At 40.7% G+C, this 20,098-nt stretch overlaps 1 pseudogene; it reads left to right on the forward strand.

Annotated features, from left to right (window-relative positions):
* Window positions 1-3,488: 3,488 nt before the first annotated feature.
* On the forward strand, window positions 3,489-11,645 carry LOC137212573 (pyridoxal phosphate phosphatase PHOSPHO2-like; annotated as a pseudogene).
* Window positions 11,646-20,098: the final 8,453 nt, after the last annotated feature.

The raw sequence follows: 20,098 nt of genomic DNA on the forward strand, positions 1-20,098 counted from the left end.
AATTAAATTTTAGCAACTTCAAATATACAATACAGTATTGCTACCTATAGTCACATTATATTCCTAGAACTTATTCATCTCTCTCACTCCCCCATCCCCACCATCTCTCAGCAACTATTGCTGTGCTCTCTGTCACTATAGAATACTTTACATTTTCTACAGTTCTATATAAATAGAATTATACAATACATACACTTTTTTTTTTTTTTTTTTGCGGTATGCGGGCCTCTCACTGTTGTGGCCTCTCCCGTTGCGGAGCACAGGCTCCGGACGCGCAGGCTCAGCGGCCATGGCTCACGGGCCTAGCCGTTCCGCGGCATGTGGGATCTTCCCGGACCGGGGCACGAATCCGTGTCCCCTGCATCGGCAGGCGGACTCCCAACCACTGCGCCACCAGGGAAGCCCAATACATACTCTTTTTGTCTGGCTTCTTTCATTCAGCAAAATAATTTTGATCCATTCATGTTTTTGAGTGTATCAATAGCTTATTTTGTTGCTGAGTAGTATTTCATTGTATGATGTGATAGCTACCTTTGTGTGTTACCTTGACTGGATCAGGGGATGCTCAGAGATCTGAAGGAACATTATTTCTAGGTATGTCTGTGAGGGTGTTCCAGATGAGATTAGCATTTGACTTGGTGGACTCAGTAAAGTAGGTTGCCCTTCCCGTGTGAGTGGTATCATCCAATCTTTTGAGAGTCTGAATAGAACAAAAATGTGGAAGGAGGTACTGTGTTGGAGGCACATTTGAGAGAGCCCAGCTGTCAGTGCTACAAAGGGGAGGTTGCAAGGACAGGGAAGAGAAGGATGTTCATGTTTAGGAGGTGTGGAGCCTGGGACAAAGCAAAATTTGTTCTCATTACCCTCATATTTTTATGCAGGTGAAATTTGGTTAAAATTTCTTTCTTTTTCTTTCTTTCTTTCTTTCTTTCTTTCTTTCTTTCTTTCTTTCTTTCTTTCTTTCTTTCTTTCTTTCTTTCTTCCTTCCTTCCTTCCTTCCTTCCTTCCTTCTTTCCCTCCCTCCCTCCCTCCCTCTCTCCTTTCTTTCTTTCTTTTTAAAATTTATTTATCTATTTTTGGCTGCATTGGGTCTTTGTTGCTGCACGCGGGCTTTCTTTAGTTACGGCAAGTGGGGGCTACTCTTCGTTGTGGTGCACGGGCTTCTCATTGCGGTGGCTTCTCTTGTTGGGGAGCATGGGCTCTAGGCACGTGGGCTTCAGTAGTTTTGGCACGTGGGCTCAGTAGTTGTGGCTTGTGGGCTCTAGAGCGCAGGCTCAGTAGTTCGGCACATGGGCTTAGTTGCTCTGCATCATGTGGGATCTTCCTGGACCAGTGATCAAACCCATGTCCCCTGCGTTGGCAGGCGGATTCTTAACTGCGCCACCCAGGGAAGTCCCACAAAGGTCATTCTTGATCAACAAATATAAGAGGATCAAGGAAAGCATTTGGTAGGTGCCAGAGGGTCCAGGAATAGGTCTTCTTAAGGTTGAAGGACATAGAGGGGTTATTTTTGCATGCTGAGATCTTAGCCACCAGACACTAGTTCTTTTTTTTTTTTTTTTTTCGGTACGCGGGCCTCTCACTGTTGTGGCCTTTCCCGTTGCGGAGCACAGGCTCCGGACGCGCAGGCTCAGCGGCCATGGCTCACGGGCCCAGCCACTGTGTGGCATGTGGGATCCTCCCGGACCGGGGCACGAACCCACGTCCCCTGCATCGGCAGGTGGACTCTCAACCACTGCGCCACCAGAGAAGCCCCAGACACTAGTTCTTCATCTCTGTCTCTTTCTGCTGCAGCTATGAATCTCTCCAAAATGTAGGACCTGGGGAATCACGCCAGTATACTAGCTCCCAGTGATAGCTCTGTGTAGGGCAGTGAATGTAAGAAGGTGAAATGGGGTATATGAGAAGTGCAGGGCTGTGGTCTTGGAGGGGATAAGTGTGGTTAAGAAATACATATTGGGAGCAGATATTCTCTCTTTCTTTAAATTTCTCTAAATGACTCCTCTATATGACATCATGATCCAGACTCACTGAGATGGCCTAAGCTAGAATGTACTGGGGTTTATAATGAGAATAGTAGCTTTTCTCTATTCTTCTGAAATTTCTGCTTTAGCTAATATTTTCTTAGGGTTTGATTGTCATAAAACTGGAGTAAAGTCTTCAGTAGATTTTACTGATATGAAAAATGTATCTTCCTCCTTCAAAGGAAGTGTGTGTGTGTGTGTGTGTGTGTGTGTGTGTTTGTGCGATTGCCTTCTTTTATCACCATAGAAGGTCATAGTATTGCATTTTCCAGAACCAGATGGGGAAACTGGACTGATTGTGTATTTGGATACTTGTGTCTGGAAGCTACAAACCATAACTAATTAGTGACAGTTGTGGTTGCTTGTGACAGGAACAAGTTTTATGGCCAGTGGACTTTAATTCCCAGAGTGCTACACAGCTAAGAGAAAACTTTCAGACAGAGCCCTGCTGGCTGGCAAACTGTGGGTACCTCTGCATATAGTATTTCTGTGGGGTGCTCACTATTCAGAATAGCATCTCCTATCAACACTTTAAAACTGAATATTTCTCATGTAAAACTTGACTTGTTGCTTGTCTTATTGAAGGCTGGATACCTAAAGGTTCCCATAGATTATGTTTGTGGCCTGCTCTGGTGTTATATGTATAAATTGCTATGTTCCAAAGCTCATTTTCTGGCCTGTTGTTGTCCTATAGAGGTTTTTAGTTTCTGCCACAAATAAAGGATCTTTGGCTCACACAATGTCCAGTGTTGCTGGGAGTGGTAGCCATGTCCCAGAATCTATGGGTGGCCAAAGGTGTCCAGTGTATACAAATACGTACCAAGAAGTTCCCATCATGACACTGGATATAGAAATATTTCTATAAGGACAAGGTTTAATAAGCATTTTCAGACACCACTTAAAGACCACAAGGGAATTTGGCCTTAATAGGGCTGAATGTGCTCAGATACTATGGCCAAGAACTCAGGTGTTTAGAGCACAGGAGTAGCTAGTTTAAGACTATATAATATATTAAATTTTAATTACACTAGTTAATCCTGCTCTAATTCCTGGTTAGTTAACTGCTTACAAATATACAAGGTTGGCAATCAGATTGTTCAGTATGACAGAAACAGCACAAATCCATTAGCAGTTCTGGGAGAAATGATGCAACATGCATACACACATATGTATGTATGTGTGTATGCATGCAGTTATATATGTTGTATGTAAATATGGAAGTAGGGTGGGAGGAAAAAATGTTAGTGGATTTAAAGTTTGTGAGGATTTTCTCTGGCTACCAATAGTTTATAGCTTTTCATTACGTGTGGACATCAGATTATGATTCAACCAAAAAAAAAGAAATATTTAAAGTTGAATACAGGAAATACTATAGAGTCTCCAGGGGTACAATGCCTGGAAGCTATTCCTTCCTGCACAGAACAACGTGGGTAGGATCAACAGCTGAGAAATCAGCGCCCAGAGATGTACAGCACATGCGAACTTGAAGAGAGTGCAAACTCCTGGTTCAGCTATCAGTCTGAGGTCAGCTCTGGCCTGAGGTGAGCCTGGACAGTGACAAAGGGGCAAGAATAACCAGAGAAGTCAGTAAGGCCCTAAAGCATCTTTTATCAGTGGAGATGTAGGTAACATGGTGCTTTCTAAAGCTAGAAGTTGGTTTAATACTAGAGGGCTTATTTAAAGTAAATAACCTCTTACATGATTCTCTCCTCACCATCTTCCCAGTGGCTATGGTTGTAATTCATTTCTTTCCTCCATCTTTTCATCTGAGGTTCAAGATATAGAATGCTGAGAATTCAGCAGTAGGCAATAAAATTCCAATTGGGAAACTTTGCTTAGTGGGCTTGGAGACCTAAGGCAAATGACCAAAAGTAAAAGTTCTCTTTAGAGCAAATGTGCAGCCTAGTTTCCTGGGAAGCTCCCTCTGTCAGCCTCCATGGTTGGCTGTTGACACCCTGATTATCTTTCCCAAACCTCTACCTCATCCCTGCCCCATTTCAATCAACAGTTGACACATCTTCATGGAGAAAATAGAAGCCATCAAGTATAAACTCGCATAATTTCTCTGTTCTAACTCCATCCATCCTCATCTTTCTTCTTGACTTGGGCTAGAGACTAAGGTCACCCTACCCCATGTCCTCTTGATCTGCTCCCTCTCACTCCTCAAGCTACTACATCCACTCTACTGAAACTGGCTGGCCATTGTTACTACTGACCTTATAGTTGCAAAACACAGTAGCTATTCTTTAGATCTTTTATTTTGTAACATTTCACATGATTGATTGTATTCTTAGTTTCAAAATATCTTTTGCATTGGATTTCAGGGTACTGTTTTCTTCTAATTCACCTACTTATTACTGATTAATCTCTTTCCTTTTGTTTCTTCCTTTGACTGCTTTTCAATATCAGTGTATTTAGCAATTTATTAATTACAAAGGGAGAAAGAGTAACTTCAGTGGAGAATCCTAGCAGATACCAACTCAATCAAGTAATCAAAGTAAACATCATTAATGAGACAAATCAAAATTGTGTTCTACCTGATAAGATGCAATGAGAAGAACACAGCATCACTTCTGCGATATTCCTGTCAAAGATGCATAACCTGCTTCATGAAAAACAACAGAAAAAACCAAATGGAGGGACATTTGCTAAATAACTGGCTTGTGATCGTCACAAATGTTGAGGTCATAAGTGTGAAAGAAAGACTGAATAGCTTTTCCAGACTGAAGGAGATAGGTGAGACATGAAAGCTAAATGCCATGTATGATTCTGAACTGTATCTTTCTGATCTAAAGGACATTATTGGGACAATTGGTGGAACTTGAAGGGGGTTCTGAGGATTAGATAGTAGTAATGTATTAATGTTAATGTCCTGATTATGGTTATGTGAGAGAACGTGTTGGTAGGAAACATGTATAAAAGTTTTCTGGGGTGAAAGAGCATCAGGTCAGCAACTTACTCTAAAATCATTCAAAGAAAAGGTTCTTTGTATTTGCAATTCTTCTGTAAGTTTCATGCTTTCTTTTCTCCAAAATGGAAAATAATTATATAAAAAATATAATCTGTGCTTTGGATCAGGACATCTAGGTCTGAAAAGAGAGTAGAAGAGATTGGTGTATAGTGTGGGGCATGTAGATAGGGCAAGGCTGCTTAAATGGGTTGGAATCTTGGACAGATTCCAAGTCCTCGAGTTGTAATAATTACACACTGAGAAAAATGTAGAAAGAATCTTAGTGACTCTATATCCAACCATTGAGAATCAACTTAAACTCAAAGAGAAAGAAAAAGAAATAAATCAGTACAAAGCATGATCACATGAAAATGTGAGAAGTGAGACTACTTCTCACTGGCAATGACTAGAAATGGACATCTCTATCTCTGTCTCCTCTCTGTCTCTATCCCTATCTGTCTGTGTCTATCTCTATATTCCCTCTCTCCAACTTTTTCTTGTTTTCTAAAATCTGATGTTAAAAAATTTTTTTGAGGGAGAGATCAAGATGGTGGAGTAGAGAGATATAGAGCTCACCTCCTCGCACAAATATATCAAAAATACATCTACATGTGGAACAATTCTCACAGAATATGTACTGAAAGCTTGCAGAAGATCTCATACAACCAAAGTTGCAAGAAAGTTCTCTGTGAGACCAGCACATCTGGCCCTGGCCATGTTGGCACGCTTCCCAGCCTGAGATATGTGCCTGCTGGTGTGTGTAGCAACTAAGTGCTGAAACTTGGGCTTCAGTGGACAGGCCTAGGGAGAGGACTCAGTTTGGCTGCATGGAAACAGTCCGAAAGGCCTGGATTGTGGCCCAGGCTGTAACTGGGACTGCATGCAGGACTGAGTGTGGGTCCTCCATAGGATCCCCATTGTCAACATGAGAAGGGAGGGGTGTGGGTCCACCGTAGCCGCATCATCAGCGTGCTCACAGCGGGGCGTGGATCTGGCTGCCACAGGTCTTGCGAACCTTGTGGATGCACATGCAGAGGTGGGTTGAAATCTGAGCTGATTACCAGTGCTCCCACAGTGGGTGTGGGGGCATAGGTGTGGCAGGTCTTCGTGTCTGTAGCTTTATGAGGGTGCGTGCTTGCCTGAGGAATGCCTGAGCTGATTATTGGTGCTCCCATAGCAGAGGCGGGTCCAGGCACAAGCAGCAGCAAACTTTGTAGGCGTACACACCAGGTGGCAGACGACATCACAGAGTCACATGTCCCAGTGGACAGCTCCTGGGGAAGAACATGCAGTTGCTTCTTTCCCAGCAGGAGAGCTCCAGTCCCGGCTACCTCATACCACAGCTTAGAACCAGATCTGGTGGATTCTACTCCAACAATTGGGGAGCAGACTCTGCCCCTGACAGGGCTGTGACAACCACGGAGCAAAGGGGAGGCCCCGCCCAACATCTAGTGCAGGCTGTGGTCACCACAACACCAATCACACCCCCTATCAAGGGGATAACAGCCAGCACACCCTGAGGAAAGATGTGGCAGGCATCCATGCCAAAAACAGTCCTCGCACCAAAAATATTGGACTCATGCAGGCTACACAGGGACACTGCCATATAAAAACAGCCCTTTAAGACCACAGTATATAACTCTTTCTCCTAAATTCATAGAGTCAAAGAAATATAAGTAAAATGAAAAAAGCAGAATAACTACTCCCAATTAAAAGAACAAGAGAAGTCCTGTGAAGAACAAACAATGAAGCAGACCTCTCCAGTCTACAGGACCCCAAGTTTAAAAAGGAGGTAATAAAAATGCTGAAGGAATCAAGAAAGGCTATTGATAGAAATGCAGATTACTGTAACAAGGAACTAGAAACTATAAAGAGAAGCCAGTCAAAATTCAACAACTCAACTGCTGAGATGAAAATCAAGCTAAAGACCATAAATATCAAACTGAATAATGCAGAGGAACAAATAAAATGATCTGGAAGATAGAAAAATGGAAATCACCCAATCAGAACAGCAGACAGAAAGACAAATTAAAAAAAAAAACAAAACTGAAAGCAACTTACAAGATCTATGGGATAGTATAAAGTGTGCCAATCTACACATAATGGAATCCCAGAAGGAGAAGAAAGAGAAATGGGGATCAAAAATGTATTTGAAGAAATTATGGCTGAAAACTTCCCAAACCTAAAGAAGGAAACAGATATTCAGGTATAGGAAGCATAGAGGGTCCCAAACAAGATGAACCTAAACAGACCTACTCCAAGACATATCGTAATTAAAATGGCAAAAGTTGAAGATAAAGAGAGGATTCTAAAGGCAGCAAGAGAAAAACAATGAGTCAGTTACAAGGGTATCTCCTTTAGGCTGTCAGTTGATTTCTTTACAGAAACTTTGCAGGCTGGAAGGGAGTGGCAAGTGGCAATATTCGAAGTTCTGAAAGGGAAAACCCTGCAACCTAGGATACTCTACCCAGAATGATTATCATTTGGAATAGAAGGAGAGATAAAGAATGTCTCAGACAAGTAAAAACTAAAAGAATACAGCAATGCTAGACCTACCCTAAAAGAAATATTGAAAGGTCTTCTCTAAATAGAAAAGAAGCAAGAATCTATAGGAAAGGGAAAGTTACAATAGGAAAGGCAAATATATAAAAGGATTGAAGAGCACTTAAATAAGTCAGTACACAGATTAAAAAATAATCAAAAAATTCTGTGAAAGTGATTATAACTACAATGAACAGCAAAAGGATAAACATGAAGATGTAAAATAGGACATCAAAATCACAAAACATGGCCCAGAGTGTGAGTGGGGCGGCCCTCACCCGTAGGCACCCAGAGGAGGCCTGAGGACAGAGTCCTTGGGAGCGGCACCGAGGCCAGAATGGTTGCGGATCTCTGGCCTGGGTCAGTGATGAGCCCTGGGGACCTGGCCGGGTCCGGCCCGGTGCTCCCATCAGCATCCAACGTGCACCTCCCTGGGAACGACAACCGACCAGGTCCTTGTCTCTGGTTTCGGGATGTACCCGGCAGGTTTTCTATCAGATGAGCCATTGTAATAATGCTGGAGTTAAGAAGTCTCCATTCCTTTGCTTGGAACCAGAAGACTTTTTCCCTTGCATATAGAGTAGGAGTAATTTTGGTTAGAAACTGGCTGGTGTTTAAAACTGAAGATTGTCATGACTGTTTAACTGAAGCTCCATGCTGAAGTAAGATTAATTGTCTTGGAAATACTAAATTGGGGTAACCTAAGTCTGTTTCTGGAGCCATGAAAATTTTGTTGGTTTTGACTTTGACAATATAATCATAGATGATAATAGTGACACCTGGATTGTACAGTGTGCTCCAGAGAAAGAGCTTCCTATTGAACTACAAGATTCTTATGAAAAAGGATTGTGGACAGAATTTATGGGCAGAGTCTTTAAGTATTTGGGAGATGAAGGTGTAAGAGAAGATGAAATGAAAAGAGCAATGATATCAATGCCTTTCACTCCAGGGGTGGTGGAACTTTTAAACTTTATAAGAAAGTACAAGGATAAATTTGACTGGATCATTATTTCAGATTCAAATTCAGGCTTCATAGATTGGGTTTTAGAAGCTACCAATTTTCATGACGTGTTTGATAAAGTCTTTACAAATCCAGCAGCTTTTTATAGCAATGGTCATCTCACTGTGGAAAATTATCATGCTCATTCTTGCACTAGGTGCCCCAAAAGTCGTTGCAAAAATGTAGTTTTGGTAGAATTTGTAGGTAAACAGTTACAATGAGGAGTGAATTATACACGAATTGTTTATATAGGTGATGGCAGAAACGATGTCTGCCCAGTAACCTTCTTAAAGAAGAATGATGTTGCCCAGCCACAGAAAGGATATACTTTACAGAAAACTCTTTCTAGGATGTCTCAAAATCTTGAGCCTATGGAGTCTTCGTTGTATCTTGGTCTTCAGGTGTTGAAATAATTTCTCATTTACAATTTCTAATAAAGGAGTAATATACCAGCAATTAAAAAAAATCACAAAATGTGGGGAAGAGGACTAAGAAATTGTAGATCTTTTAGAATGTGTTTGAGCTTATATGACTACCAGTCTAAAGGAAGTAGATATAGTTATGGGTTAACATACTTGAAAATCAGGGTAACCACAAATCAAAAACATACAATAGATTCATAAAACCAGAAAGAAAGGAACTCAAGCATAATACAAAAGAAAACCATCAAACCACAAAAGGAAAAAGAAAAAGAAGAAAGGAGCAAAGAAGAAATACAAAATCAACTGGAAAACAGATTTCAAAAGGCAATAAGGGGGGCTTCCCTGGTGGCACAGTGGTTGAGAGTCCACCTGCCAATGCAGGGGACACGGGTTCGTGCCCCGGTCCGGGAAGATCCCATATGCCATGGAGCGGCTGGGCCCGTGAGCCATGGCTGCTGAGCCTGTGCGTCCAGAGCCTGTGCTCCGCAATGGGAGAGGCCACAGCAGTGAGAGGCCCGCGCACCGCAAAAAATAAAACAAAACAAAACAAAACAAAAAAAAGGCAATAAGGGGCTTCCCTGGTGACACAGTGGTTGGGAATCCGCCTGCTGATGCAGGGGACACGGGTTCGTGCCCTGGTCCGGGAGGATCTCACATGCCGCAGAGCAGCTGGGTCCGTGAGCCATGGCTGCTGAGCCTGCACGTCTGGAGCCTGTGCTCTGCAACGGGAGAGGCCACGGTAGTGAGAGGCCCGCGTACCGCAAAAAAAAAAAAAAAGACAATAAGTACATACTTGTAGATAATTACTTTAATGTCAGTGGACTAAATGCTGTGATCAAAAGACTGGGAGATTGGATAATAAAACAAGAACCTACAATATGCTGCCTAAAGGAGACCCGCTTTAGGGTGAAAGACACTTATAGATTGAAAGTGAGGGGATGGAAAAAGATATTTCATGCAAATGGAAATGACAAGAAAGTGGGGGTAGCAATACTCATATCAGACAAAATAGACTTCAAAACAAAAGCCATAAAGAAAGATCAAGAAGGACACTGTATAATGATAAAAGGATCAATACAAGAAGAAGATATCGGGCTTCCCTGGTGGCGCAGTTGTTGAGAGTCTGCCTGCCAATGCAGGGGACGCGGGTTCGTGACCCGGTCTGGGAAGATCCCACATGCCACGGAGCGGCTGGGCCTGTGAGCCATGGCTGCTGAGCCTGCGTGTCTGGAGCCTGTGCTCCGCAATGGGAGAGGCCACAACAGTGAGAGGCCCGTGTACCGCAAAAAAAAAAAAAAAAAGAAAAAAAAAAAGAAGATATCAACTTGTTAATATATGTACCCAATATAGGATCACCTAAATACGTAAAGCAAATACTAACAGGCATAAAAGGAGAAATTGATGGGAATACAATAATAGTAGAAGAGTTTAACACCCCAGTGACATCAATGGACAGATCTTTCAGGCAGAAAATCAATAAGGCAACAGAGATCCTAAATGACACAATACAACAGTTAGACAATTGATATCTACAGGACACTACATCCAAAAAAAACCCCCAAACCCAGAATACACGTTTTTTTTTCCAAGTGCACATGGAATATTCTCTAGGATAGACCACATACAAGGATACAAAACAAGCCTCAAAAAATATAAGAGGATAGAAATCATTTCAAGCATCTTTTCTAACCACACGGCATGCAACTAGAAATCAACCACAGAAAGAGAAATGAGAAAAAATGATTTCATGAAGACTAAACAACATGCTATTAAAAACCAGTGGGTCAGTGATGAAATCAAAGAGGAAATTAAAAAATCCTCAAGACATAACGACAATGAAAGTACAACCATACAAAATCTATGGGATGCAGCAAAAGCAATTCTAAGAGGGAAGTTCATAGCAATGCAGGCCTTCCTCAAAAAACAGGAAAAATCCCAAATAAACAGCCTAACTTACCACCAAAACAATAGGTATTAGCACAAAAAGAGACATATGGATCAATAGAACAGAATAGAGAGCCCAGAAGTAAATCCACACACCTACTGTCAGTTAATCTTTAACAAACGAGGCAAGAATTTATAATGAAGAAAAGACAGTCTCTTCAGCAAGTGTTGTTGGGAAGGCTGGACAGCCACATGTAAATCAATGAAATTAGAACACACCCTCACACCACACACAAAAATAAACTCAAAATGGCTTAAAGACTTAAATATAAGACCTGACACCGTAAAACTCCTAGAAGAGAACATAGGTACAACATTCTCTGACATAAATTGTAGCAATATTTCTTAGATTAATCTCCCAAGGCAAAAGAAATGAAAGCAGAAATAAACAAATGGGACCTAATCAAACCTAGAAGTTTTTGCACAGCAAAGGAAACTGTAAACAAAATGAAAAGACAACCTACACACTGGGAGAAAATACTTGCAAGCGATATGACTGACAAGGGCTTAATTTCTAAAATATACAAACAGCTCATACAGCTCAATATCAAAATAAAAACAAACCCAATCAAAAAATGGGCAGAAAACCTAAATAGACATTTCTCCGAAGAAGACATGCAGATGGCCAATAGGCACATGAAAAGATGCTCCACATCGTTAATTATTAGAGAAATGCAAATCAAAAGTACAATGAGGTATCACCTCACACTGAGCAGAATGGCCATTATTAGTCTACAAATAATAAATGCTATAGAGGGTGTGAAGAAAAGGGAACCCTCCTACACTTGGCAGGAATGTAAATTGGTGCAGCCATTATGGAGAACAGTATGGAGGTTCCTTAAAAAGCTAAAAATAGAGTTACCACATGAGCCACCAATCCCACTCCGGGGCATATATCTGGAAAAGATGAAAACTCTAATTCAAAAAGATACATGCAGGCGTTCCCTGGTGTCGCAGTGGTTGGGAATCTGCCTGCCAATGCAGAGGACACGGGTTTGAGCCCTGGTCTGGGAAGATCCCATGTGACGCAGAGCAACTAGGCCCGTGAGCCACAACTACTGAGCCTGCGCGTCTGGAGCCTGTGCTCCGCAACAAGAGAGGCCGCCATAGTGAGAGGCCCGCGCACCGCGATGAAGAGTGGCCCCCGCTTGCCGCAACTGGAGAAAGCCCTCGCGCAGAAACGAAGACCCAACACAGCCAAAAATAAATAAATAAATTTATTAAAAAAACAAAACAAAAAACAAGATACATGCACCCCAGTGTTCATAGCAGCGCTATTCACAATAGCCAAAACATGGAAACAACCTAGGTGTCCATTGACAAATGGATAAAGAAGATGTGGTATGTATGTATGTGTGTGTGTGTGTATATATATATATATATATATATATATAATGGAATATTATTCAGCCATAAAAGAAAGAAAGAATGAAATAATGTCACTTGCAGAAACATGGATGGACCTAGAGATTATCATACTAAGTGAAGTCAAACAGAGAAAGACAAATATTATATGATATCCCTTATATGAGGAATATAAAAAAATAGTACAAATGAGTTTATTTACAAAACAGAAACAAACTCACAGATATTGAAAACAAACATGGTTACTGAAAGGGAAGAGAGCGGGGGAGGGATAAATAAGGAGTCTGGGATTAACAGGTACATATTACCATATATAAAATAGATAAACAATAAAGATTTACTGTAGCACAGGAGCTATATTCAGTATCTTGTAACAACCTGTGAAAAAGTATAAAAAAAGAATATATATATAAGTATATAACTGAATCACTTTGCTGTACACCTGAAACTAACAATACTGTTAAATCAACTATATCAATTTAAAAAAAATATTTAGTATGTATATAAAAACCGCATTCTTTTTTTTTTTTAGATGTTGGGAATAGGAGTTTATTAATTATTTATTTTTGCTGTGTGGGGTCTTTGTTTCTGTGCGAGGGCTTTCTCCAGTTGTGGTGAGCGGGGGCCACTCTTCATCGCGGTGCGCGGGCCCCTCACTATCGCGGCCTCTCTTGTTGCGGAGCACAGGCTCCAGACGCGCAGGCTCAGTAGTTGTGGCTCACGGGCCCAGTTGCTCTGCGGCATGTGGAATCTACCCAGACCAGGGCTCGAACCCGTGTCCCCTGCATTAGCAGGCAGACTCCCAACCACTGCGCCACCAGGGAAGCCCTAAAAACGGCATTCTTGAATTGGGGAGATCTGACTGATTATCTGAGTAAAAATTAGGGGTCTAAATGGATACTCTTCTTTTTGGATTCTAGCAGGTCATGGGGTACTTAAACATGGTACCTAAGGGGGCTCAGATAGAGCCAGTCTCCTATTTGAGCCTTTCCAGAATAGCAAGTCTTTTAAATGGTGTCTATCAGGGTTTGTTCCTGTTTTTGTCAGGCAAGCAGGACTTACTTTTGTCTTACAGAGGGTGGACCTGTAGTCTCTTTTCCTTATGAAGGGGAACTTTTTATTTAAAGAGAATGCAGCCTTCTTTTATCATATATGGCCTTAGGTCTCATTGACTTATTTCTACTGAATGGATGTCTGCACACACACATTTGTATGTATCCAGCTATCATGTATCTATGTGTTTATTTACATTTCACAACTGACAAATGGCAATAGTAAAATAAAAAAAGAAAAAAAATGAAAAAGCAAGAGACAAAAACAAAACAACAAATTATTTGAAATCCCATCCAGAAAGAACCACTGTGTTACTTTGTTGTGTATACTTGGAGTTTCTTGTATATACTTTCTTGTGTATACTAAGTTTTCCTGGGCAAATATATACATACATATATACATATATATGTGTGTGTGTGTGTTACCAAAGTAAGATCATACCAAAATATTACTCTGTAATCTGGTTTTTTTCACTGAATAATATTTTGGGGTTATCCTCGCTCGACAGTAATTGTAGACCTACATCTTCTTTTTTAATGTCTGCCTAGTATTTTGTAGGGGAACAAAATTTGCCACCCCAAAATGTCTCTTTGGTATACTGATTGTTTTGAGCTGAAAACAATTCAAGACTCAAAAGACTCAGGAAGAAACTTTGACCTTCCCCCTAGCTGCTAAAGAGTGTAGATAGAAGACCTGTTCCAGAAGGGAGCCATCACCATAGATACCTATTGTGTGAACTAGATTTGTAGACAGGGAAGAACCTAGCAAAGTCTGTTTGTTAAAACTCCTGTGTCCCATAGTCTCTGCATGGCCCCTGCAAACATTTGCTTTTCCATCTCTATGTTAATTGCCTCCCTCCCCTTTGAACTTCCTCCCAACTTCCTCTTTTGTCTTTAGCTGAAGATGGTATTTAAGGTGAGGCTTTCAGCCTTTTGGGTAAGTTAGTGAGTTTTCCTGGGTCTCTCCCATGTATACATGTTATTAAACTTTTGTGTGATTTTCCACACTATTAAATGCTTATATTATTTTCAGTTATGCTATTATAATTATTAAGTTGATAGATATCCTCATACAGGTATCTTTGTGCATTTGTTTAATTATTTTCTTTGGATAAATTCCTAGAAGTGTGATTTCTGAGTCAGTGGTTTTGGGATGCTTTTGACATACATTGCCAGACAGCACTGCAGAAAGGTTGTACCAATTACTGCAGTTTTTTTGCAGGTATAATTTATACATACTAAAGTGCACAAACCTGACGTGTATTGCTCAATTAATTTTTACAAATATATGTACCTGTGTAACCACCATTCAGATCAAGATGTAGAACATATCCGTCACCCCGGGAAGCTCCCCCTTGAGGTAACCGCTATTCTGACTTTTGCTGCCATGGATTACCTTTGTTCTTGAACTTAATATAAATGGAATCATGTAATGCATACTTTCATATGTTTGGCTTCTTTTGCTCAACATAATATTTTGGGGATTCATTCTTATTGTTGCCTATATCAGTATCCCTTTTTTAAAAATTTGAGAATAGTATTTATTTCATTGTATAAATGTGCCATAGTCATTTTTAATTCACTCCCCTGCTGATGGGTATTTGTGCTATTTCAAATTTGAGGCTACTGTGAATCAAGTTGCTGTGAACAGCATTCTACATGTCTTTTTGTGAATATATTCATTCATTTCCGATGGTTACATATTAAATAGTGGCATTGCTGGGCCATAGGGTAGGCATATATTTTGCTTTATTAGATACTGCTAAATTGAGTATTAATTTGAGTGTAAATTGAGGCAATTTACCCTCTCCCAGCAATGTACTAAAAGTTCTAGTTCCTCAACACCTGAAAGTCCTTTTTCTAGCCTTCTCTAGCCATCTTGCTCTAGTTATGGTGGAAAACATTTACCTCCTCCCTATCTTTGATTATATGCTTAATCCAGCTCTTACTAAACTCATTTATTCATTAATTCTTATATTCAGTTAATAAATATTTATTAAGCAATTATTATGTGCCTGGTACTATATTAAGCCTTGTACATACAAAGATAAGAACAAGTTCTTAAGGAACTTATAGTCTAGTAGAAGAGACAGATACAAGCGCCTAGTTAAAGCATGTGATGAATGCAACAGCATAAGCATGTACCTGTGCAGAAGCACATGGTCATACAAAAAAAGAATAATATTAGATGGTGAGAGAGAGGGAGTGGCAAACAAGAGCCTTGAGGTTCTACAAAAGAGATGATAATCATAATTAACATCTGTTGAACACATGTTATCCTACATACTATGCTAAAAGCATAGTCTCATCCTAGTTAGTCTTTGGTGTAGTTTATATTATTATTATGCTCATCTTACAACTGAATCACCTGAGGCCTGGAGAAGTTAAGCAACTTATCCATAGCCACACAACTAGTAGGTGAGGAAGCTGGGATTTGAACCTGGGAAGTCTGACTCTGGAACATAAACGAGACCCCTGCCGAGATGATGTGTGAGCAGAGGAGTTTTGGAGAAGGCTTTCTAGGTAGTGATAGCAGCTGTACACAGGCCAGAAGATAAGATACAGTCTGGCAAGTCTGAGGAACCTCCAGCAAGAGGCCCGAGGGAGCATGGTAATCAGCAAGAAGAGATTGGATATGAAAGCTGGCAGGGGCCAGATCCGGGGTGAAGTGAAGTTGGAGTTCCTATGATGGCTTTTCACTGGAGAGCATCTCTCCCTCTGCCCCATCACCGCATACCAAACAATATTTTAAATGTTTCATAATGTTGTTGAATGAGCCATTTGGGCACACTTACCAAATAACTGAGCATTCCAGTGGAGCGGGAAGAATTACTTGCAAGTATGGGAGCAGACCCTGGTTTCAGACATGATGGCTCCCACAGTGCCTGCCTGCCCGGTGCATTCTGTTGAGTACACCCATCTGCTGGTGAGACGGCGGCTTTCAGATGAGCTGAGGACAGTGCTCCCCAGCCCTCCCAAAGGGTCCAGTTATAAAAGGATAAAACCCACACAGTGTTCCAATGTGTAGTGCAATGGGCAACACCAGGTTTTGCTAAAATAGGATTAAGTTAAGAAACGCACACTGTGAACCATTTGTCTGGTTAAATAATTTAACAGTTCTTGCGTTCCTGCTTCAGTTTCAACAGAAAATGCTTCTCTGGGGGGTTCTCCTTGCGCACATCATCAGACTAATCATGTGGAAGCCTGACTGGTGCCAGTTGGATTGGGGGAGAGTGGGTGGGTGCCTGGTGGTCCCCATGATGATGGGAAAGGAGGCAACGCAAAGTATACCTTTGGGGAAAATGCAAACTTTTCTGCCTGCGGAGTGAGAGTGTGTGTTAGTATGCAGAGCCTGTTGGCCCATTGTTGGAGACTCCAGCTTTCTCAGCAGAATGTCTGGCAGATGGCTTGCATTTGCACTCGCCTTCTGGAGAAGGAATTCGCTACCAACAACATAAGCCGCAGCTTTTCTTTTCAGAATTTACAACAAATTGGCCAGAATGGCAATTTAAAAAAAAACATTAGCATCACTATTTCCACATTCCCTTTCTGAATAGGGTAAATGATTCCCTCTCCAACTGTGTCATTTGCACGTTTCCCCCCCCAAATGTTTATTAAAATGATTTAGGTATTTCATTATGCAAAATGACTTTTATAAAAAGACCTTTCTTTTTGCCCCACCGTCACACATAATTTCTTTTGTCACTTGTTATAGAGTGGAGTTATGTGAAGCTAGGACATATTATTTGTTCTAGTCTGTATTGGATAATTTATTACATTAAGAAACCAATAATTTTCAAATATAATCAGATTTAAGGTTTTAATAAGATTCATCTTCCCATTCACACTTGCTTAATTTAAGGATATTAAATCTGCTCAGGAACGAGCCGCCTCTCAAAGTCTTGTGTGCCCATTAAAGGGCTTTATTTCTGATGTGTTAATAGGATTTAATTACATTACCGTCTTCATGCAGAGTCACAGTGCGATAGTTAACTGTGATAAGCCAAGCAAACAATAGCCTGAAAAGGAAGTGGTGTATAGCAGTTGGTTTATCCGCTTAGAAAATCAAGATGATTATTATTTTAAAATTGATGGTTGCATGCATTTGCATCATGTTTAGTTCAAATGCTGAAGAGATCAAACTTTCCCTTTCCTTTAAAAAGAAAATCACTTAAAAGGCCACCCACATAAAAGGTGAACAATAAACATTTAACAGAAACTACTTAATTGCCATTTATCTGTTGAATTGCAATGAGATTTTTACTATCGACTACAGAGAGATTTGTTTCAACAATTTACCCTGCTATTCTTTTGTCTTTTTGACTATCACATTCCTGATTTGGGGTTCAGAGTAATAGCTGTGTTTCTTGTTAGGAAGTAATGACTTTAAAATTGATCTTTTATCCTGTCTTACTTTTTTTTTTTTTTACTTCTGCTCCTGCTCTTGCCGCTGTACACCTTCCCAAGTTTCCCAATTAGTTTAATGACAGACAGCAGGGCTTCAGGCTTCATGCTTCCATGGCTTGATGAGAGTAAGAGTCAGGATGCAGCCCTCAGTAAATCTTGTCAATTTCTCCATCAAGATCATTTGCATGGGTTGGAAGTGTTGACTTCTGTGAATTTCCCTTTCATGTGAACTTGACAGAACTCAGTACTTTTGCTCCATCACAGATGCCTGTGAAATAGAAGAATGATTTTTAGAGCATTCCAATGAATTAAAAAAAAAAAAAAAAAGGAAAAAGAAAAAGAACCCAGCAATATGTTATCTGGTTGAACTTTTCACTTCCAAAGTGATTGACAACTTCTGACACATTTTCATGAGAGATCATAGACCTGGCAAACAAAATTTGAGATGATATAGTCTTGCTTTACTTTGTTAAAATCTGTTATGGAAGTAGAAAAAAAAAGTATGAAAAGGCTTCAGAGGTTTTTTTTTTTGCTGAGCCAAGTTAGTGGGAGGTGGAGAGAATGGGAAGAGATTGAAGATTGCCTGCACTATTGTTCTGCTTCTCTCAGAGCCACTCCACTTTTGTCTCTTCTATGTGTTGGGATTTTGAATTTTTTTTTTTTTTTTTTGTGGTACGTGGGCCTCTCACTGTTGTGGCCTCTCCCACTGCGGAGCACAGGCTCCGGACGCGCAGGCTCAGCGGCCATGGCTCACGGGCCCAGCCGCTCCTTGACATGTGGGATCCTCCCAGACCGGGGCACGAACCCATGTCCCCTGAATCGGCAGGCGGACTCTCAACCACTGCGCCACCAGGGAAGCCCTGAATATGTTTTTAAAGCAGTTCTATTTTCCAAAAGATTTTGAAAATCAAAGAACATCATTTACTGTTGTCAGGGAGGAAGAAATTTTCCTCTACCCTACTAGGTTCTTCTGGCTGGTCTAAGAATTAAATTGGCGTGAGACAGATTAACAGGAGAAATTCACACAAAAGTTTAAAAACATGCATACATGGGAGAGACCCAGGAGAACTGAGTAACTCACCCAAAATGGCTGAAACCCTCACCTTAACTACCATCTTCAGCTAAAGACAAAAGGTGGTGTTGGGATAGTGGCTTGGGACTTCAAAAAGGAAGAAGGGGATTGACACAGAGAAGGAAGAGTAAATGTTTGGTAAACAAATGTTTGCTGGTCATGCAGAGACAATGGGACACATAGTGGAATTTTAACAAACAGACTTTGCTAGGTTTCTTCCTGGCTAGCTTAGTTCGAACTATATTTATCTATGCTGATGACTCCCTTCCCGGAATAGGTCCTCTATCAACATTCTTTAGGTAGTTAGGGTGAAGGTCACAGAGATTTTTCCTGAGTCTTTTGGTCTTTAAAATAATCAACCTAAATGAGTCCTCGTGCCAAAGAGACACATTTTGGGGTGGCAATTTTTTCTCCCCTTCCCTGTCCATCCCTCAACCTGTAGTTTATGGTTACCACCAAGACTCCAGTGCAGTTTCTTCCAGAACTGGCTCTGAGCACAGTAAAACTGGGAAGGCAGCTGAGGCCCCTCCTGTGCTGGGGTTCTGTGCACTTCTCCTGGTCTGCTGTATCCTCAGGTCTATGTTAACTCATATCTGTGCTGCTGGCTCTTTGTTTGGGCAAGTGGCCACTGCACTTGTTCTATCTTCAATTTCTGCTCAAATGTACTCTCTTCATGAATTCTTTTCCTAACTTTCAAGTTGCAATTGATTTCTTTTCTTCTTGTGCTCCCTATGCTACACTTAACTGTTTTCTACCTTCTACCTGTGACCAGGTCTGTTTCTTACACTAGCTGTTGAGTTCTTAAATCCAGAGACAGGGTCTTGTTTATTTTTAAATGAAATATCAAATAAGAGATAATCCAAATAAATTCTAGCATGTGGGTGCTCAACAATGCTAATTCTTTTTTCACCTTTGGCATCCAGCAAATTTCTTTTAGGATATAGGATATGCTTAATACATATTTGGAAAATCGAATGTCTCATTTTCCTTCTAGGTATTTGGACTTCGATTAGGAAATTTCCTTGTATTCTTTGGTACTTATACGTAATTTTTGTTTTTGTCAGTTCTCTTACTCATCATCATTGTGACATTGTATTATATGCTATTACTCTTGACTTGTACTGATATGAATTTTCCTTTTCCTGTTCCAACTTTGCTTCCTCTTCTCTTATCCCCTACTCTTTCCCAGCTACAGTGTAGGGGAAGAAATATTTTTCCCCTCTCTATTCCTAGGTTCAGTGGCTGGGGCTCACGAATCAAACTGATGATAGACAGATTCACAAGGGGAAACCAGTTTTAATTACATACATATGCACAGGAG

The sequence above is a fragment of the Pseudorca crassidens genome, chromosome 2 (assembly GCF_039906515.1).
Source record: "Pseudorca crassidens isolate mPseCra1 chromosome 2, mPseCra1.hap1, whole genome shotgun sequence".
Taxonomy (NCBI): domain Eukaryota; kingdom Metazoa; phylum Chordata; class Mammalia; order Artiodactyla; family Delphinidae; genus Pseudorca; species Pseudorca crassidens.